This window comes from Ambystoma mexicanum, chromosome 3q (genome assembly GCF_040938575.1).
Source record: "Ambystoma mexicanum isolate Mex_15411 chromosome 3q, UKY_AmexF1_1, whole genome shotgun sequence".
Lineage (NCBI taxonomy): Eukaryota > Metazoa > Chordata > Amphibia > Caudata > Ambystomatidae > Ambystoma > Ambystoma mexicanum.
Genome location: NC_090926.1, coordinates 752,425,863 through 752,447,998, shown reverse-complemented (window position 1 = coordinate 752,447,998; position 22,136 = coordinate 752,425,863). Strand labels below are relative to the sequence as shown.

Below are 22,136 nucleotides of genomic sequence, written 5' to 3'. Positions count from 1 at the left end.
GTTTGGTGAAGGAAATTAAAGTGGATTAGCTTAAAGCGTGAATTGAGAGCAATCTTCTGCGTTTGTCTCAGAATGAAGGTCCAGTCTTCCTCAGGGATGAATGTACATAGGGACTTTTCCCATCTGGTTTTTGCATGCGAGTTGCTGGTGGTCGTGTCGGTGGTAATAGATTTGTAGATCTGCGATACCAGTCTGCCTTATCCCTGTGCTTGTATTTTGTTATGGAGTAACTGCCAGGTTTGTGGGTGTTTCGGAAAGTCAGGCAGGAATGCTTGCAGAGTGTATCGAGTTCTAAAGTAGATGAAAATGTCAAGTGCGGTATTGCCGTCTCTCAGTTTGGCCTGTTGTGGAGTTATAAAACTGTCCTCAATTAAGAAATCTCCCAGGGAGTTTATGTGCAGCTTTTCAACCCATTGGTGGTAAACTTTCTCGGATGTCAGCGGCACCCCTGGTATGAATTTTGCAGGAAGAAGAAGGGGAGAGTACCGTGTTTGCACTCCATATTTTTGGGCGAGTGTTTTCCAAATCTTGTACGTCGAGAGCATCGCATTCGTGGTGTTGTTGGGGACCGGGGTCTGGCCCAGTATAACAGCACTCAACAGGTTGGGTGTCGCCAGGGTCCATTCAACTTGCACGTGGGGTCTAACTGGTTGTGTGGCGTACCAATGGCTGAGGAACTGTGCTTGTGCCGCCCAGAAGTATTTCTCCAGATCTGGAAGGGCTAGTCCCCCGCTCGTCACCGGAAGACATAGTGTTGAGTGCTCCACTCTGGCCGCCTTGCCCGCCCATAGTAATTCAAGAACCAAGCTTTTCAGGTAAGATTGTGGCAGTAGTATGGGAATGTTAGCGAATAAGTACAGTAGTTTCGGTAGTATCACCATCTTAACTAGGGAGGCTCTTCCCCAGAGAGTCAATGGCAGGGACTTCCATCGTACCACTTTTTCTTGCAAGGATTTGGTGACATCTCCGTAATTGTCTCGGAACACCTCTTGATGGGTCAGTGCCATCTGAATCCCTAGGTATTGGACCTTGGATCTTTTCCATGTGAACTGATAGTTGTCTGCAAACGCCCTGGTCGATGGGGTCAATGGGAATATGATGGATTTTGACGGATTGATTTTTAAACCTGAGGCTGCTCCGAATGTAATGACTTCTCTCATTACTGGATTCAGGTTTTCTTCGGGTTCGGGCACAAACAGCGCTACGTCATCTGCGTATAGGGATGTTATGAGCTTGTGTGGTCCTATGACGAGTCCTCTTTGTTGTCTCAATTCCCTAAGGTTGGATGCCAAGGGCTCCATTATCAGGGCAAAGATCAGCGCCGAAAGTGGGCAACTCTCTCTGGTTCCGCGTTATAATTACACGGGGACCGCTTTCGCTGTTCCCACAATGATGTTAGACTGTGGATTGGTGTAGAGCAGGGACACTAGTTTGATGAATCGGGCACCCAGTCCCATCCTGGTGAGCACTGCGAACAGGAAGGGCCACTCCACCGAATCGAATGCCTGCTCGGCCTCGAGAAGAACCGCGACTGCCTGCTGAGCGGGATCCAGTGCTGCGATAACGCCGAACATTCTTCTGATTCCAAAGGTCGTGTTGCGTCCCGGAATAAATCCTGCCTGATCGGCCAGGACCAAGGCGGGCATTAGTGGCATCAACCTGTTTACAAGTATCTTTGCTAGAATTTTATTGTCGAGGTTAAGCAAGGAGATGGGACGGTAGGATGCGCAGTCCTCTGGAGGCTTGCTGGGTTTGTGTAAAAGGATAATGTTAGCGGCACAGAGGGATTGGGGAAGCGTCTTCTTTTCAAGTGCCTCCTCATATACTGCTGCTTGGAGGGGGGCAAGGCTATTATCGAATGCTTTATAAAATTCCCCTGTAAGGCCATCTGGTCCAGGTGCTTTGGAGTTCGGAAGGGTCCTGATGGCTTCTATGATCTCCTCTGGCGTGATCATTTCATTGAGTGGTTCCCGCAGCTGGCTCTCGACCCAGTACAGCTCTGTGTCTTCGAGATACTCCAGTAGGGAATTTGAGTCACTGTTATGTTTTGTGCTGTAAAGGTCTTGGTGGAAAAGCCTGAATTCCTCTGCCATTCCTTTGTCTGTGTGAATTTTCCTACCCTGTTTGGAGCGTATGCCTTCTATAGGGGGTAGCTCGTTATCTGCTCTTATCAGGTTTGCCAGAAGGGCACCAGGTTTTTGGCCTTCACCATACTGTCTGATTTGGTTGTTACGGGCTAGAAATTTTAATTCTCGTTCCGCTGTGTTATTAAATGTCTGAAGTTCCTCTTTCAAGGCCGCTTTTATTTTGGGGCCGCCTTGCTTATGATTTGTCGTTCCAGTTTCTTAAGGCGCCTTTCGCTGGTTGCCAGCTCACGCCCGATGAGCTTAAGAATACCATTCTCCTTAGCGAGGCAAACTCCCGTAGTGAAACATTTCAAGGTTTCCCAGACTGTGCCAGGGGAGGAGACTGACCCTGTGTTGACTTCCAGGAACGTGGCGATTTCCTCTCTCAGTTCGGCCGTGAATACCTCATCTCGCATGGAGCCGCTTTTGAAACGCCAGCGCTGTAGTGGGGATTTAGGGTTGGCTGGATTGAGGCTTATTGGGGAGTGATCGGATAGAGTTCTTGGAAGGATACAGCAGGAATCGCTCACCAGCGGGCCCCGTGCAGAGATGAAAAAGTGGTAGATCCTGGAGCTTGTGTTATGTACTGCCGAATGAAAGGTGTAGTCTTGCCGCTCTCCATTGGCTGCTCTCCATGCGTCCTTCAGATCAAATGCCCTGCATATTTATTTTATTTGAAGACACGCTTTGGACATGGGCTGTGGCGTAGTTCTCGATCTGTCTTTCGCCGGGTCGAGCACTGTATTCATATGGCCCCCCCCCAAATTATGGTTGACTGAGCCTGGGCGGAGAGCTGTGTTAGTACCCAACCAAAATTGTTGGGGCCGTCTATGTTCGGAGCGTGACAAGGGTTATACTTTGGCCAGCTACTGTGCCACTCACTAGAATAGCTCTGCCTTTGGTGTCATTTGCGGAGTGGATTAGCCGGAAGTTTGTTCTCCTATGGATAAGGATAGCGATTCCTCTGGAGTACGACGAATATGAGGAGAAATACCTGTGGCAACCCCAGCTTCTGGCCCAGGTGTGTTCTTTCCCAGGGGGTAGATGTGTTTCTTGAAGCATGGCTACGTCGATCTCATGCCTTCTCAAGTACTGAAGTACTGCATGATTTTTCTGGTTTTGATTGGGATGTTACCCCCTCTTATGTTCCATGTTAAAACCTTGAATGAAGCGGGTCAAAGAGTCGATTACGTCTCGTTTTATTCGTGTTAGCCGGTAGCGTTGAGGCCAGCCCAGGTCTCGTGCTTTTGCTTGTTGCGCACTGGGTCTCTTGCTGAATGATGCGGCGGCTTCGGTGGGGAAGGCGCTGTAGAGGTAGTGGGCTTGCCAGGGCGGAAAGGCATGGGTCGGGAACGGGCGTGAAAAAGTGGCGCATGTCCAAACTAATAACTTTAGAACTTCTCCCATAGCGCGGACAACCCCCAACTTGTCCGTCGGGATCCCCCCCCCAACTTGAACTTGGGAACAAATGCTGTGCTAGGGGTGCTTGGGGCTTCCCCAACGTCTCTGCCCTGCCGTGTTTACTATATTGCGCTTGTTCCAGTTAGTTCCTTGTGATTAACTAGGGTGATTGCTGGATGCTGTTTTCTAAAGGAGGATTCCTGGGGTTTCTTTCCCTCTGGGGACAGAGCTGACGAGGATGGTGATCCGGGCATCCTTTCTGGTCTAGGAACGTGTGGGCCTCTTCCGGAGACTGGAAGAAGTGGACTCTTCCATTGTGTTGCACTCGGAGCCGTCCCGGGAACAGCATTGAGTAGACCAGCTGGTTGTCTCCATGTCTTTGCTCGACATTGGTGAAAGCTCTTCTCTGTGCTTGGACAGTGGCCGAGAAGTCGGGGTAGAGGTGGATTTTGTCCCTGTCGTGGAGCAATTCTCCCTTTTCTCTGGCCAGGCGGAGAACGGCGTCCTGGTCTCTGTAATTAAGTAATCTCGCAATAATGGGTCTGGGCGGGGCACCAGGGGCTGGTCTGGCGGACGGAGTCCTGTGCGCTCTCTCTATCATAAACAGTTGTGAAAAGGCTTCTCGGCCAAAGAGAGAAATACAAAGTGATTCAACATAGACTTCCATCTTCGTCTGGGGTTCGTGTTCCCTTACTCCAATGATTCGGATATTGTTCCGTCTGGAGCGGCCTTCTAAGTCCTCGCACTTGGCCATGGTTGCGGTCATTTGGCTTTCAAGTCTGGCTACCTTGCTCGATAAGGACGCAGCGCCGTCGTCCAGGTCAGAGACCCGGTGTTCAACCTCAGTCAGTCTCTCCGTGTGGGTATCTATGCGGTGGTGCAATAGGTCTACTTTAGAGGACAGGCCGTCCATTTTACTATTTAGACTGCCGATGCCCACTTTTAGCTCTAAGAGGAGTTCTTTTATTTCTGACGGATTGCTCCCTGATACTGCCTGAAGTGAGCCGCCAGGTGTGGGTTCACTCTCGTCTTGTAGGTGGGGAGCTTTCGGAGTCGTACTATTTTCAAAGGTCAGCTTCCTCTGCAGTTTATCTGCTTTCCCCATCTTGCTTTGCTGAGTATGTGAGGTTTCTAGGAAGTGAGGTTTACCACCGAGCGGGGGCCCCGCGCGTCCTTTGCAGGGGCAGGGGATGACAAATGCAGGCGAAAGGAGAGAGGGTCTGGATTGTTGTGACTGCTTTCTGGTGGAGTGCTTCCCGGTCGCAGGGAGGACCCAGCTGTGCCCTTGGGATATTTAAGAGCTTGCACTGCGGCCGTTACGGAGACTTAGGAGTGGTGATTGTTTGAATCTCACGTGGAGTAGGTCGATGAAGGCTTTTCACTGTATAGGGTTACGTGCGGTGAGTGATGTTTTATGTAGCGGGTTTCAATTGTAGTCTGAGCGCCTCGCTGGTGCAGAGGCCCTGGGGGTTTTATTAGTTGCCGCTGTGGATTGCGCTGCAACGCTCACCTGGGGGCGTGGAGTCCTGTTGCCGCGGGCCTCGGAAAGCAACACTGCTTGTGGCGGGGGGCCGCGGGGGCTCGCCCCAGGGAAGTGGAGGGCTTGGTGTGGGCACTTATACTTGCGATCTCTTCCCCTTCCAAACCCCTGCGCCCCGCCGCCTGTATCTCAGTCTGTGCTTCCACCGTCAGCTCACTTCCGCTGAGGCCGCTCCAGTTCCCGCCGCGACGGAGCTTCGATGTGTTGGCTCCCCAGAGCTCGTTCCGTGTTCGGTTCACGCCACCCGGCGTGAGGGGCAGCTTCGTGCACAGGGGACTTCGGGGCTGTCGCTGGGTCTGGGGTAGCAGACTTGCTGATGCAGCGCCAATGACCAGCGCCCCCCACGGCGACGATTCGCCGGCCAGCTACTGACGTGGTGTGTGTCTGGGAGGGGGGACTTTTTGGTTTCCTCTGCTCTTTGTGCCGCAAACGCCTCTGATCAAGCTGCGGATGTTAGAACCGCCTCAGCGTCGGGGGTGCCAGGAACGCATGTTCTTTCTGGGCTGCTTGCGCACCAAGATGGCCGGCGCGCGTGGGATGGTGGGCCTCAGCACCGGGTGGGTTGTTCTGGGGTATAGAGAGGCCGATTTTCCTCCAGATTCGAGGGGAGAGGAGTCGTGAGGCTTAGGAACCGGGAACCGCACTTGGTTATGTAGAGCCAAGCCGGGAACAGCAGGATTCGTACGGATTAATCCCGGGCAGAGCGGGAGCTCAAGCCGTGGCGGCCATCGTGGGTGGCCCTCTAGCGCCCTCTCATCCTGCTACTTATTGACCCGAGTCGCGGATATTGTCAAAATGCATTTTAAGGTCCATCAGAGCGGTTTTGGTACTGTGTTTAGGGTGGAACCCAGACGGTCTTACTCCAAGGAGGTAACGGGCTTCAAGGAATTGTTGGACTTGAAGATAGGTAATGCAATCAAACATGTTAAGCAGGAAAGGAACAGTGGTGATGGGTTGGTAATTAGTGGGCACAACTGGGCCAAGAGAAGGTTTTTGAGGAGAGGGGGGGACCATGCTCTTTTAATATTGGCAGAGACAACGTTGGCTTTAAAGGAGGCGTTGACAAAGTCAGTGGTGATGGGAGTAACAGATGATGCAGAGTTTGACTATATTCATTTAGTGTGTTTTAGTACACATCTTTACAATAAAATAATAAAACAATTGATATATATATATAATCCAATTTCCTAATAATCTCATTCGTTCTTTCAATACTTTAAAAACGTACGTAAATGTGTGCATGAACCATGTAGAAGATCGTACATAGGATCGCACCATAAGATATGATCAGCTTTAGGGATCAGTTGTGTGATCCGAATCGTTTCGTTGCATCAAACTGCTACTGTTCCAGTTGTTACTTTTACTCTATGGTCACTTTTCGGACTTTCTCAATATTCAGTTTGGCTTAAGCCATCCATGGTCTATTGCATACATAATTCATTTTGACTATTAGCCAAACGCTGTATAAATGCAGATGCAATGACATGCTTGAAATATTGAGACACCGGAGCCAGAATGACTTAGTTGTGATGGTATTCAGTTGAAGCACATAATCACCTAAATATTGTATATAAGTAGAACCTAATGCAGGACACTCTGTTACAACGTGTTGAGAAATTTCCATCGCCATTTGATTAAGACAGATTCGACAAGATTTCTCGGCCACCGGGTTCTTAGTTCTACTACCTATCACTGAGAACACAGGAAGACAGTTCAAATGTATTAAGAGTATGAAACGTCGAAGATTCTTGGAAGGGCAGATGGTTAAGTATACCTGGGGTTTCACGCAAGTGTATAATATTTCAGCTACAAAACTTTAACTCCTCAGTGTGGCTAAATGGGAGAGGTTTTTCCCGCAGACCCAGGTCAATTTTTTTACTTAGTTCTTTTTTTTTACGTCATGTAATCCCAGCTCCCAATTTGGAGACCAGCCCAGCTCCTCAAAGAATCTGAGCATGTTAGTTTCAGATTTTAGTTTTCCTTTGTTTGTACAAGCATCTAGGCCGATGTAGTATAGAAAATGTGTTTCTGAACTAATCGTTGACTACAAGTATAAAAAAGCTCGTCTTTTGAGGACTGTTGCATACAACGGGTGCAACCCAAGCTCAATTCGGACTATAGTCATGGATATACAAGCAGGTAATCCCAACAACTTTCTCCAGTATTTCCCCTCAATTTGCTGTAACCATTCAAATTATTTAAGTGACAAGCTTTCCAAATCGTAGCTTATAGTGGTACTAAGCACTGTAAGTAAAGTCTTCTTGCACCCTCATATGTATAACCCCCAATATGACTAACAAATCTTTAGATCAATGATGCAATCTGGGGTGCATTTTTGATGCAAATGTTCTTACATTAAGGATAGCCTGGTTGCATATTCGACTCAACGCCAAGATATTTCTATTTGGATACATATTCAATTATCTCTTTGTTAACTATCAATGATGGGCGTGCAGGTTTTTTAGATACAAATAACAACAATTGTGTCTGAGCTCCGTTTATTGTCAGAGTTTTCAGCTGCCTACTTCCATAGGGCCTTAGCTGCATGACTTAATCATGCAAATGTGTGGTCCATCAGTACCAAATCAACAGCATACACTAATATCCAACAGTGAACTTTGTAAATCTTATGAGGACAGCACCCCACTTTTGGCAAGGTTCCTGGCAGGTCAGTGATGTGTATATTAAAGAGTACGGGAGCCAAGACGCATCCTTGTTAACCCCTCTACCTATGGGGATGGGTGTAGTCAAGGCTCCCTCACCATCTAACCTTACTCTGCTGACAGTATTGTTGGTGTGAAGTAGTCTCACAAAATACAATATCTCTGTGGGACATCCTAGTGATTCCAATTTGTCCCATAGCCTTGTCCTGTCTACAGAATCAAAGGTGGAGGTAAAGTCCACAAACAGGACATATGGTCCCGGTGAATCAGTTTTCCATTTTCTCTTGATGAGGTGGTCCATCAGCCTGAGGTTATGCGATATTGAGTATCCGGAACAGAAACTGCTCTGAAACCGGTCTAGGAGATCAGAGCTGTCAGCCCATCTCTGCAACCCCTTTCGCAAGAATGTTGAAAATAACTTCCCTGTGAGGTCTAGCATTGATAGCAAATGATTTCACTGGGAGAATAGGGACCCCTTCTTGAAAACGGGAATCAGTATGGAAGTAACCCAGGATAATAGTATTCTGCCTTACTCAAACAGGATTTTTAGGAGAGCAGCCCAGAAGATGGTATCCTGTTTCAGCACAACATTGGCTAGACCGTCAGGTCCTTGTGCCATGGAAGACTTTAAATGAGAGATCCTAGTTTGTATAGTGACTGCGTCAATATCAGTAAAAAGGACGTGCTTAGTGGTGCACACTATGTCATCCCTCAATGTCCTTTCGGGTAAAGACGATTCCTCCAAGTGGAGCTTCCAGGTCTCCTCGTTAATGGGGTTAAGGACCTTTCATGTTTTATTGCCTTTGACTTCACCAAGTAGTGCCCAGATTTTACTGGAATTACCGGATTTCGGAACCTTGACAATTTTCAGCCATTGGGTATTGGTCCGTGATATACGCCACCGTTGTACCCAATTCCGATAGGCATTCTTGGCTACCTCGATTGGTCTCTGCCTCTCAGACAGATTAAAGCTGCTTCCTCTAATGCTACGCACTGTCTCAATAGGTTCTTTCTGTCGCATATTATCTCATCATAGCATACATGCTTCCCGTTCGTTAGTATATTGATGTTCTGGCTGCGCACACCGTCCTGCGAAAAAGCAGCGAACCACTTGGCAATCTCATCGACATCTTGGTTCAAGAAATCCAGGATACGAATGGAGTCATATGCGTTAGTCGCGTCTTTGGCCCACTGTATGTTCTTTAATGTCCAAATAATGCAGTTACCAGAGTGGTTGACTTTGGCTCCACCTAGTGCCTTGTCTTGGTTCATAGGGCCTCTTTCTAGGCACAGTACCGAGGCAGCGTGATCGCTCATCATTCCATTTTACTGATAAATGTGTAATTTATGTTTACAAAGAAGTAGTCCAGTGCTGCCTCCTTCTGCCCCAGTCTCCAAGTAAAAGCCCCAGGCTTATCACCTTCTACATGGCTGTTTAACATTTTAATATCCCAATTATCTAGAAACAGCTTCCAACTAACTCCAGCATCATTAGGAACACTCTGCCTTATTGTGCAACAACTCCTTACCCCTTTGCATTCAGGTAGTTCTTCCTGGCAGAGTGTGCAAATTAAAATCAACCCCCATGATTATGTCCTCGCCATCACCCTCCGCCCAAGTAAAGGACAGTTCTTGGAGTATTGATTGTATATAGACACTATGTTTTAACCCAGGAGGATCGTAGAAATGTAGGATCGTCACTGGTCATCTAGACGCCAGGAATTCTACTTCAAGTGCTAGCACATGGTCAGTTTCTCGGGTAGGAATTCTGTGTGAGCTATATTCATGAGTAACACCCAGGATTAGTCCGCCATAAAGTGTAGACCCTTCTCCTTTCTTAGCTTTGATCTGATATATTGTGTACCCACCAAGATACATATTAGCCGTTAACCAAGACTCCTGTGATAGAAATATTTGATTTCCAGTTTAAAAAGGTAGTAGAGCAATTAGGGGCGAGAGGGTTAGTAAAGCCTTGAGTATTCCAAGACATTATGGATAGATCTCAATTCTGGCCAGTTAGCACAGCGGGTAGCGATTCCGCCAACCATTTCAGTGTGGTCTTCATGTCAGCAAGTTGAACATTTGCAGTATTTGTACCGAGGCAAGGAGGGATTGGTCGCCCAATGTTCTTTATAGATTCTCGCTCTGTGGAAGAGTCGGGTCTTCACGCTCTTCATCTACGTCCAACTCGACACCATCACTATAGAGTCGTTTTTGTAAAGGCACGTAGCAATAACAAAGTTCCAGTGTTTTTACAGGGGATCTTAGATACATTAGGGTTGGTGCATTGTAATGGTTGCAAAAACTGATTCCAGTACTCTCAGTTGGGGTATATGATGTAGATGTTTTAAAAATGCGGTGTGACATAACCAAGTAGATTGTTTTTCTGATTCAGGTTTGTTATTAGTAATTTCTCATCTGTTATTGGGGGGAGGTCTTTGTATTTCTCAACGCATGCCATTTCTGCATTGGCTCCTTGCTTCTCTGACATTTTTTTTACTAGGAGTTGTTAACAGAGACATTGTCTCCATTGACCCCTCGAGGTTAGATGTGTCATACAGGACCTGAGATTAGTCGTTGGTCGCATTTGCTTCCATTTCGACCACATCCTCTTTCGGCGGAATTAAACAGCTTGCAAGGTTTCTTGTTTCCTTTAACTAACGTTTTTTATTCAGGGTGCTTTACTGGTTTGCAGGCTTAGAACCCTTTTGCTAGTCTATAGTTGGGGACGACGCTATCTACATTGAATGTCTCCGGTGTCTCAGTGAGGTTTGCTTAGCAGGCTGCTTTTGTCGCCGGGAATAAAAAGGGTCAGGGACCACTGATAGATTGTTTGCAGCCTCAATGTTATTTGGATCAGTATGCAGGTTGCTCACGTCCACATTCTCTGTAGGTTCGGTGGGGGCAATTTATATTATATCACAATCTTCAGCTACATTCTGATGTAAGCTTCAGTGGGCCAGGGTCAGAAGATAGAGGAGCCGAAGGCTGTACACAATCAAAATTTCTGACGCAGAGCTTTATCAAAATCTTCAGAGCAAACTGCCCTGAAGCAAGTGATGATTGTAGATCGAAGAACGCTGCTAGACTCCCAATGGAAACATCACATAACTGGTGTGGAGACAAGTGAATTAGTAAATTGGGCGAAGTGGACAAACCCTCAAAGCTTTTGAGCGTGACAGAGCTTGTCTCAGCTCGGATCACCTGAGCTTCCACCACCGTTACTAAACCATTGTCCATATTCTCTATATCAACCGGTGCCGCTATACTTTGCTGTACTGAGTAACAAAGGTTTAGGAGAGAATTATTGTCAATATCATTGAAAGACAATAAATCATTGCCGGATAACTCATGGGCTGTATTTGTAGGTAAGGCTGTGGTTTTACATGTATTTTCACTGGATGACACAGCTGGTGTTGAGCCTGATAAAAGGATGTTATTTTACCCCTTTGGATATTGGTGTTTGATACAACAGGGTCGGAATGAGCTACCGCCTGTTTAGTAGGCTTCATTACTAAGTCAGAAATTAGGGTAGTATTCTTCAGTTCCTGACCCCCCTAAAATGATATTGTATGTATTTTGTTCTCTGTTTGGCTGCCATTTTCAATTTGAGTTCAATTGAAAGTTATACATAGTCATGATCACAGAAATGCCTCTTCTTCGGCTCCCTGGCTCGCCGACAAGCAGACAGCAAGACAGCACTTGCCTCAGCACTCCACCAACTGCATGCGCACACACTGTGCGTGGCCGAATATATTAATGGTCTCCCGGTTCCTCAAGGCGGGCTTTAGCAGACTGGGCAATAAATTGAATGAGTATCGTTCTCTAGGCCAATCACTAAACAATCGGTGCTCCGATTCTTAGATGCAGCGTAGAGAGTTCACAGTGATAGAGAATTGGGTTCTCAATTGAAAAGCAAGAGCAGATGGGGACAGCGAGACAGCACTTGCTTCAGTACTCCACCGACTGACTATCTGTGCTGGGCAGGCGTCACCTTTGCAATTTGAGGGTTTCAGTGACTGGATGGTGTCCATGACATATGCTTGGGATACTTGGGAGACGGAGAAAAAGGGAGAAGTGGGGTTGGATGGGTAAATATCTGGTCTGCCGGTGGTGGTGTTATCCATTATCCAGCACATTCTCAGAGCTTCTAGCTTGGGTCTTGTATTTCTCATGGCTCTCAATCTGTGTCCTATATCCTCTCGACGGGACATGTAATTTTCTTGTGGTTTATAAACCCAAAACATACACGCTTTGAATATTAACCTTTCTTGTGATTTTTTATTTGAGTTCTTTATCCATGATGAAGTACGTGTTACTTTTCCACGACGTGCAACTTGTTTGTAATTCCGATTCAAGCATGGATAAGTGGTGCCAGAGGATGTCAATTTATTTCTCATGCTTCTTTTAATTGCTCCCAGGGCAGTACATCAAGCTATTGGTTGTGACTGAGAAAAGGTGGGGCTAGCACAACCAGAGATTCTTGGATCCCTTTATTTCTTTGGTCTGTGTCTATGGCTCAAAGCTCCCTTAAGATGGCTCTGCTCAGCAGAGTGTACTATGATACAACGTAGTCTAAGATAAAGTCAACTGCCGCATAGCAGAACTGCTTTTCACCAGCAAGGATTTAGGGTACTTACTACACAATTACTTGAGCCCCGTAAAGGTAGGTTTTGAGCGATTTCTGTATTTGATGTACTTTTTCTGTGACCAGTCAGTGGACTGCACCAGCGGCCTACTTCGCACCGCAGGATTTCAGGTCATTTCCTGGGTAGTTTATGCAGCCTGGTCAATATGCCACCGTAGGAATAATGTGTGGTCCTAGTGCCCAGCCATGTGCTGCCAGCAGACTACTCAGTTTCAGAATGGAGGAAAACAGTGGTATTCACCCACTCATCTATCAAAAGGTTCGCCCATCCAACCATATTCACCCACCCAACGCATGCATACATCCACCCATAGGACATTTACCCACTCATCAATCCACATATTCATCCATTCACCATTTTCATACTCATCCATCCACCCTTATTCGGCCGCTCATTCTTTCGCCCATCCAATCAGACATATTTACTAAATCTAACCAGATGTACCCACTCATCCATCATTGCACACAGCCATATTTACCCTCTCATCCATCCACTCTTAGTCACCCAGCAGCCATCCACATGCACCCACTTATCCATCCAAGGGATATTCACCCACCCAACCATAACCGTATATTCATCCACCCACTAATCAATCGTTATTCCCCCCACTTAATCAGCCAAACATAATCAACTACTCAGCCAACCACCAAAAGACCCATAGTCCCTAATTCTTCCGCCCCCCCCAAAACAACCCTTGAGCAACTACTCACATGCTCAACCTTGTTTTTTTTTTTTTAAAAAGACCCAGTTTGTTTGACGTATTTAAACACAGACTGGTGTGTGCTGTGAATGTATAAGAACGGCAAAGGGAAACCAGAGAACCGCCGCACCCAAATAGAGAGAGATGAAAGCCTCACAACTACAGAGTAAACAAATGTGCACTTAGCATGCGGTGTACATTTAGCAACATGCAAGACTGCAAGTTTAAGTTCATAAATAAAATGCGAGTTTTTTTTTCTAACAATATGAATTACTTCAATGTATATAACTAAATAGATGTAAGGATCGTAAATGTTCAAATGTCGGAAATGCCCTCTGTGTCCAGAAATATAACGATGTACAAAAACCGTTGCGGCTATGCATTACTAAATAGTGTTTCAGTTGGACAGTAAGCTGCAGAAAAATCTACGTCACCTGGGCCACAAATGCCCAGCACTTGGTCTTCATAAGTAACAATGCATTCTGAAATTGATAATATATGATCACTTTAACTGAAGCAATTGAAGTACCAGATTCCAATGCTTTCTGTAATGTCCTACCTCTATTGTTAGTATACGTTCAGAGGAACAGTCCTCTTTTACTGCAGTTGATAGTGGGCTGCGCCCCACGTGATGCGGGGAGGCGGGGTTACCGCCGGGGGTCAGTTCTTCGTTTGATTAAAGTCCAGTCAACACCCCTGCGTGTCCGCTCCTGATTTATTGCTCACGCTTTGCCTACTAATTGTATTTATGCGTGTTCACTCTCCGATAGCATATGCTAAAGGACAACAATGGCGACGAGGTCTTCTTGAAACGGTACCGGAGCCAGAAAGTCCTGCCAGCCGTTAGCCGCTGACTTCAGGACTCCTGCCGCCCGACTTGCAGCACCGGAGCCGTTCGCTACGCACGCGGCGCAAGCATCCGCTCGAGCAAGAAGCCCCGGCTCATTACCAGCGTTCACCCGAGCAGGTACGAATGAACAACCCACGTGTTACGCGCGCCGCGTAATACACGTGGAGACCTGCTGCACCATTACGCGCATCCCGAGACGCGGTTAAAGAACTGCGTTCAGGCCCAGCACGAGGAATTCTGATGCAACACTAACATCTAGGGCCAGCCACGCGTGCGTGCTAAAGCACGCGGCCCGCTTTGAAACACATGGCAAGGCTCGCAGGCCCAACCACGTGTGTGTGCTCCTGATAAAAGCACAGTGCCTCACCAAGACAATCTCCTGCACACAACTAATCTCCTTCCCAATAGTCGTCATTATAAAACTGCACGTCAATAGCAGTCAGTCAAGGCGTCACTGGCAGTGATCAAGAAGCAACCATGTCTGATGATAACCCGGACAGTGGAACCCTGAGCCCCTCCTCCAGCTCTACACCTCGCCAAGCCACTCACAAAGAGGATTATGGCTCAGAATCACTTCAACTACTAGCTGTGCCACCATTTGACATGACAGATACCAGCAGCCTTGCCCCCAGATGGGCCAGATGGCTCAAAGAGCTGCATGTCTACATAGACGCATCAGGGGTAAGGGAGGAGCGCCGACTCAGAGGAATCCTACTCCACTCTCTAGGACCAGTTGTACGGGACATCGTTTTTGAAATGCCTGAATCTAACACAGACACGTTTCAAGGTATCATTGATGCTCTAAATGCATATTTCGCACCATTGCGAAACGTCGACTACGAACGACATATTTTCCACACCTCCACACAGGACTGCAGTGAAAATATGGACAGCTTTGTAATGCGTCTAAGAAAAAGGGCAAAATATTGTGATTTTGACAGATATTCAACAGAAGAAGCTATAAAGTCCCAAACCATTGCCGGCTGCGCATCTCAGGAATTCAGAAAGAAACTATTGCAAAAGAACAGGACATTAGAAGAGATACTACAACTAGCACGAGCTGATGCTGCCCTCACGCAACAGACAGAATCACTTGATAATATCAAAATCTCACAGTCCGTTTCCACTGCATCACTATGCCCCATCAGAACATCAAAAGAATCACACCCTACTGAACAAAAGAAATGCTACAGGTGCGGCTTCAAATTTCCACATGTCGGTCCATGTCCCGCCATCGGACACAACTGTGACAAGTGCGGAGGTGAAAACCACTTTCAATCTGTGTGCAGAAACATAAATTTCTTCCAGCCGACAGAAATGCACAGGAACACGAGGAGGCCAGACCGACCTTCAACAAGAGAAAGCCCGAGATCTCGCAGGAGACAGTCACCCACAGTATCCAGACACCATCTCCAAAGCTCATCACGCGACACGCCACGAGAGGGGAGAAGGCGAGAAGAAAGAAGAGAACACGCGAGCCATACTAGCACCAGGCATGACTCACAAAGGAGATCCTCCAGACAGAAAATCAGACACCTAGAAAATTCGCCTCTCAGAAGACGAAACTCGTACTCATCCTCATCCAGCGGGGACAGGAAAAGAGGATACGTGCATGCTATTGGAAACAGCATTGCCGCGGAATACAGTCCCACTCTGCTACTACAAATAAATGGGCAAAACAAAGAATTCCTGATCGACACGGGGGCAACAGTTAATGTCATAAATGATGAGACTTATGAACGCCTCAACCACAAGAAATCATTGAAGGAAGCGGATACACTAATATATTCATATGGTTCCAACAAGCCTCTCAACTGCCAAGGAATGTTCATGGCACACTGTCAGTACAAAGACAAAAATCAAAAGATCAAAATATATGTCATAAAAGGGGACGTACCAGGCGGCAGCATCTTGAGTTTCAAGTCTGCAATTCAAATGGGACTCATTCAAATCATGTATCAGTTAATGTCGGCATACACGACCAGCCCCAAGGACATGATAAAACAAATGTTTCCCTCCCTATTTAAGGGGTTGGGAAAATTAAAGGACAAACAAATAAAGCTACACATTAATCCGCAAATAACCCCGACAGCGCAGCACTACAGAGGCATACCCCTGAACATACAAAGACACGTGGAGGACGAGATTCAGTCACTATTGCAGCAAGACATCATAGAGCCAGCATCGGGACCAACCCCCTGGGTGTCTCCCATTGTACCCGTGCCGAAAAAGGACAACAAGGACAGCATTCGCATTTGTGTAGACATGAGGGCCCCGAATGTGGCCATAGAGCGGGAACGACATCTGGCTCCAAGAATGACCGATATGATGCACCTACTGCATGGATCCAAGGTGTTCTCCAAGTTAGACTTAAACAAGGGATACCACCAGCTAGAGTTGCACCCAACTTCAAGGTATATCACCACCTTCTCAACGCACTTAGGTTTGTTCAGATACAAAAGGCTCAGTTTTGGGGTATCGTCGGCTGCCGAAATTTTCCAAAATGAAATCCATCAAGTAATAAAACACATCCCTAACTGTCTAAATTACTCCGACGACATCCTAATTTTCGGCACCACACAAGAGAGCCATAATGACACACTGAGGAGAGTTTGCATGGCGTTAGAAAATGCCCACCTCACACTCAACCCGGACAAATGCGAAATCAGCAAATCCACTCTTAAATTTTTTGGACACATCTTCTCAAAAGATGGCCTAAAACCAGATCCGGAAAAGGTTCAAGCACTAGTGGAGACTCCCACACCCACATCAGCCTCAGCGGTACGCTCATTCCTGGGAATGGCGAGCTACTGCACCCGATATATACAAGATTTCGCCTCAGTGAGCACGCCCCTGCGACTACTAACAGGGAAGCACGAAGAATTCAAGTGGTCGGATACATGTGAAGAAGCATTCCAAGAAATCAAGAAAAGAATCGCAACGGCCTCATGCATGGCATATTACGACCCTGATTTTGACACGGAACTCACAGTAGACGCTAGCCCAGTGGGACTAGGAGCAATCCTAGCACAATCCAGACGCGGAGCATCACCTGACTCACCAAAGAGAATTGTAGCCTATGCCAGCCGCAGCCTTTCCAAGACAGAATGCGCCTACTCCCAACCTGAAAAGGAGAGTCTAGCGGTAGTGTGGGCGTGCGAGCATTATCATTTATTTCTGTATGGACGACCATTCACCATAGTCACGGACCACCAAGCTCTCACCACCATCTATGGAAAACCGACAGCAAGAATGCCACCACGAATTGCCAGATGGGGTCTGAGGCTACAAGAGTACTCGTTCAAGATAATACATCGACCGGGTAAGGACAACAATCCTGCAGATTTCTTATCACGCTACCCACTTCCAGCTCAAGATGAGCGCCAATCACACAAAGCAAACCAATACCTAAGATACCTGATCAGCAGTGCGCTACCCAAATGTATCACCACGGCACAACTGGTGGAAGCAACCCAAAAGGACGTACTGCTCCAGACCGTGCAATCTTGCCTAAAATCGAATAAATGGCAGATCAGAGCACAAGGGGCATCTTCCTTATCCACGGAAGAGGAACTACACTTTCGTACATTCAAACTTATCCGCCACACTCTATCCACATCACCGGAAGGCCTACTATTAAAAGAGAACAGAATAGTCATTCCAGAAACCCTCCAAGATCAGGTACTAGACATCGCCCATGCAGGACACAGAGGAATAGTGTCGACCAAGAGGCAACTCAGAACAAAGGTATGGTTCCCATCCATAGACGAACGGGTAGAACAACTACTACGAAAATGTCTAGCATGTCAGGCAGTGGCCCTGCGCACGTTCCCTGAACCTCTCAAAACATCGGAGATGCCGCTGCAAGTGTGGGATGAGGTAGCAGTGGATATGTTTGGACCGCTGGCAAACGGCAAATACGTGCTGGTGATCATTGATGAAATGTCGCGATTTCCAGAAGTACATCTCATTCACTCAACCTGTGCACAATCCGTCATACCCGCGCTGGACAAGACGTTTGCTGACTATGGCATCCCGTCCAGAGTCAAATCCGATAATGGACCTCCTTTCACGAGCCATGACTTTGCCATGTTCGCAGAACATCTAGGTTTCCAACACCACAAAGTCACACCACTGTGGCCACAGGCAAATGGAATGGTGGAACGTTTCATGGGAAACCTTAAACGCACTCTACAAATCTGCTCCATCACAAATGGATCATTCATGCAAGCCATCTGCACCTTACTACGAGAGTATCGGAACACACCGCATAGCTCAACTGGTGAATGTCCATCAATGCTCATGTTCGGGCGCGTCATCAAGACAAGACTTCCACACCATGTACGAGCAAAGGATGAGTCCACGCACACAAAGAAGGCCAGAAACAAAGATCAAGAAAGTAAAGACAGGATGAAGAAATACACAGATGCCAGAAGACATGCCAGACCCAGCACTCTTTGCATTGGTGACCAAGTACTAGTACGACAAAAGCAGGTCACGAAGGACATGCCTGCTTTCAAGCCAGACCCCATGACAGTGACTCACATCCAAGGGTCAATGATAACTGCCGTCAGCCCAAATGGCACAATCACCAGAAATTCATCCTTTTTCAAGGCCTTCAACAACACTGACACCACCATCAACACCTCAACAACAACATAGATGACTCGTCAAATACGGACTCTGAGTATCATGAAGAGGAAGGAGACGCTGATGACAGTGAAAGTGACAGCACACCAGCAAAATCAACCCAGGTACGCAGCCCGTCCAAGAGGGTCATCCGTAGACCCATCAGATGGATTGAAGAAGGTAATTGAATGTCGTCGAAGTGTTTAGTTAAGGAGGGGGGAGATGTAATGTCCTACCTCTATTGTTAGTATACGTTCAGAGGAACAGTCCTCTTTTACTGCAGTTGATAGTGGGCTGCGCCCCACGTGATGCGGGGAGGAGGGGTTACCGCCGGGGGTCAGTTCTTCGTTTGATTAAAGTCCAGTCAACACCCCTGCGTGTCCGCTCCTGATTTATTGCTCACGCTTTGCCTACTAATTGTATTTATGCGTGTTCACTCTCCGATAGCATATGCTAAAGGACAACACTTTCTAAAAAAAGAAATCCCACGTACCCCCGTCATCTGAATCATAGTTATACAAAAGAGCAACAGTTTGGATGCTAAGTAAGGTATCACTAAGTATTTGACATAAAAGCTTTTTTTCAGCAGTTCCAGACCGCCCCCAAACTTTACCCTGCAGTCCAGTGAAATCCGACGTGCGCATAAAAGTACTTGGGCTAATTATAGTTAAAGTAACTCACCTGGACTTATGTTTCAGATGCCTTGGAGGAGCTGTAAATGTTCATTGGTTTGCAGATGTAACAAGCAATGTGCCATAGCGTCTAGTTCCCATCCGAGAAACGGACCATGGCAACGCCCCGCCCACTCTTCTACACGTGACTTTGGGCACGCTCCCTACCATGCACGTAGCGTTCAACGTCATCTTCTCCGCCTCATTGTGATTTTCTTGAGCGGGAAGCGGGCGGGAAGGTATCGGCTGCCAGAGCAACTGGAATCTGCGTGGTGTGGTCGTGGTGGGTGGTTCAGATTAAAATGGCCGTAGCGGGAACGCTACTGTAAGGCACCAGACGGGAGATGGAGCGTCAGCCTTTATCTTGTCCCTCCTCAGGATTTTGTAAGCGGAATCAGGAAGGCTCCGGCTGCAAGAGCAGCAAGAATCGGTGTGCTCTTGGTTGGCTGAGATTAAAATGGGCATTTTCTTCGGGATACCGTGAAAGTTCCTGCAAGACACCAGAGGAGGAGAGGAGAGCAGGGGGGGGGGGCAGGGAAGGGGATTGGGGGGGGGGGTTGTTTAATTGCATTTATTTTAAACATCATTTTTATCCATTCAACGTACAAGGTGTGGATGGCTAAGAAAGGGAACCATGCAGGCACAGTGGATGGTGGTGTTAAACTGATCAAAGGGGGCTAATTTATTTATTACTTTTTTACTATAACACATGGTGCATAACTTTTAAAGTGATTCCCGCTTTGATTTATTTGTATTAGGACTGAAAAAATGTTTTAAAGAGAAGTAAAACTGCACGTTTCATGATGACAGAAAATTGGCCACAGATGCTTGGTACACCTGAGATGATAGACTAAGTGACTGACTGACTTCTTGCCAGGCAACACTTCATCATTAAAGTCACATGACTTGAAGGGCTATAAATAATGTATTGAAGGGCCACATTCAGGTCACAGCCGCATGTTGTGCACCCCTGGTAGAGGGTTGTGGCCGCATGTTGTGCACCCCTGGTAGAGGGTTGTGGCATCTTGGTGTGGGTCTGAGAGGGATATACGGGGCATCTTGGTGTGGGTGAGAGGGATGGATGGGGCACATCTTGGTTTGGGTCTGGCGGGCAGGATGGTTGCATCTTGGTGTGGAGGGAGGATGGGGCATCATGGCTTGGGTCTAGAGGGAGGGGTGGTGGCATCTTTGGTTCTGGCTTGCAGGATTGGTATCTGGCATGGGGCATCTTAGCATGGGCCTGGAATGGAGAGATGGGTCATTTTAGTGAGGTCTGGAAAGTATGTATGGGGGCATGTTAGTGTGTGTCGGGAGGAAGGGGTGGGGGTATATTGGTGTGCATCTGGAGGGAGGGATAGGGGCACATTTGGTCTGGGGGTAGAGATGTGGCACATTGCTCTGGGTATGGAGGGCAGGGTGAGGGCATCTTGTTGGAGACGGGGCATCTTGGTGGGCACTTGAATGCAGTGATGGGGCCATCTGTGTTGGTATGGAGGGTGGCATGGAGCATCTGTGCGGGTCGGTTGGGATGGGACATCTTGGTGTGGGTGAATTTGGGACATTTGTGTGGGTCGGGAGGGTGGGATGGGGCATCGTTGTGATTCTGAAGCATGGGATGGAGGCATCTTGGTGTTCCTGAGGGCGTCTGGGGCATCATGGTATGGATCTAGAGCGAGGGATGTGGGCAGCTTGGTGGGGTCTGGCTTGGTTGCATCTTGGTGGGGTCTGAAATGGTGGTATGGGGCATCTTGATTGTGGGTCTAGAGGGAGGGACATATGCACATTGGTGTGGGTCCGGGATGCATCGGTGGGTCCTCTAGGTGTGAATGGAGGAGGGAATGGTGTGTAGAGGGAGGGATGGGGAATCGTGGTCTGGAGGGTGGCATCTGTCTGGAATGAGGGCATCTTGGTGTGGGTATAAAGGGCGGAATGGGGCTTCTTGATGTGTGGAGAAGGCTGGGGCATCTTGGTGGGATCTGGAATGGATGGATGGTGGGGTATCTTGGTGTGGGTCTGGAGGGCATGATGGGGGCATCTGTGTGGAGGGCGGGGGGCATAGCATGAGTTTAGATCGAGAAATGGGGCATCTTGGTGTGGGTATGAAGGGTGGAATGGGGCTTGGTGTGAAGAGGGTTGGGGTGTGGCGGGAGGGATGGGGAATCATAATCTGGGTGTTCTAGAAGGAGGTATGGGGCATATTGGGGAGATCTGGGATGGTGGGACAATGGTGTGGGTCTCAAGTCAGGTGGACATGTTATGGGTTTAGAGGGAGAGATGGGGCATCTTGGGGTCTGGATCGGAGGGAGGGGGGCTTGGGTAGAAGCAATGGTGTTTAGGGAGAAGACCCCAGGGGACGGGTTGGACCCAGTGTATCCGAAAGAAGAAGACCTTTCTGGAAGGGGTAGTGGAAGATGACGAAGACAGCATGAGCAGTGTTTCCCGCCAACCATCCTGCCGGGGGTGGGGCGAGGGGGTCGCAAGCGTGGTTTCTCAACAATCTAGAGTGTCAGTGAGGTTCAGGGGCTAGTGCGGCATCCCACAGAGCCCATGCCTCAGCAAGGTCTCATAAGTGGCTCTGTAATTGTTACAGCTGTTAACGAAGTAGCGGCTGGAAAGCTCCTGCTAGAGGAGACTAGCACTAGAGGAACTGAAACAGCAGGACAAGATCACCATAGAGCTGCGAAAGCTGGCACTCGAGAAGGAGGCTATCTGATCCACCTCTAGCGAAAGCAGCGGTAGTGGCTCAAACCAGGGTGCTCGGGATAAGCTGGCGGCACATCCTGAAAGACTTAGTGCAGGCTTACGAAGTGGAGAATAATATTTTTGACTGGTTTGAAGCACTCAAGCTTGCTTTTCAGCTAGATTAAGTATGTATGTGTGGTGTGGCCCTGATGAGTTGCTTACTGA

At 47.7% G+C, this 22,136-nt stretch overlaps 1 protein-coding gene across 6 annotated transcripts in view; it reads right to left on the bottom strand.

The window, feature by feature from the left end:
* The window catches only part of FBF1 (Fas binding factor 1), a 1,089,678-nt gene extending 1,070,296 nt beyond the window's left edge, over nt 1–19,382 (bottom strand). For 3 of the 6 annotated variants that reach the window (XM_069654729.1, XM_069654732.1, XM_069654731.1), the window contains exon 1: nt 19,240–19,360. The gene's annotated coding sequence lies outside the window, so the exon portion shown is untranslated. Of the gene's footprint in view, nt 1–19,239 lie in introns of all 6 variants that reach the window. The other 3 variants (XM_069654734.1, XM_069654735.1, XM_069654733.1) reach the window with 2 other exon arrangements.
* Nucleotides 19,383–22,136: the final 2,754 nt, after the last annotated feature.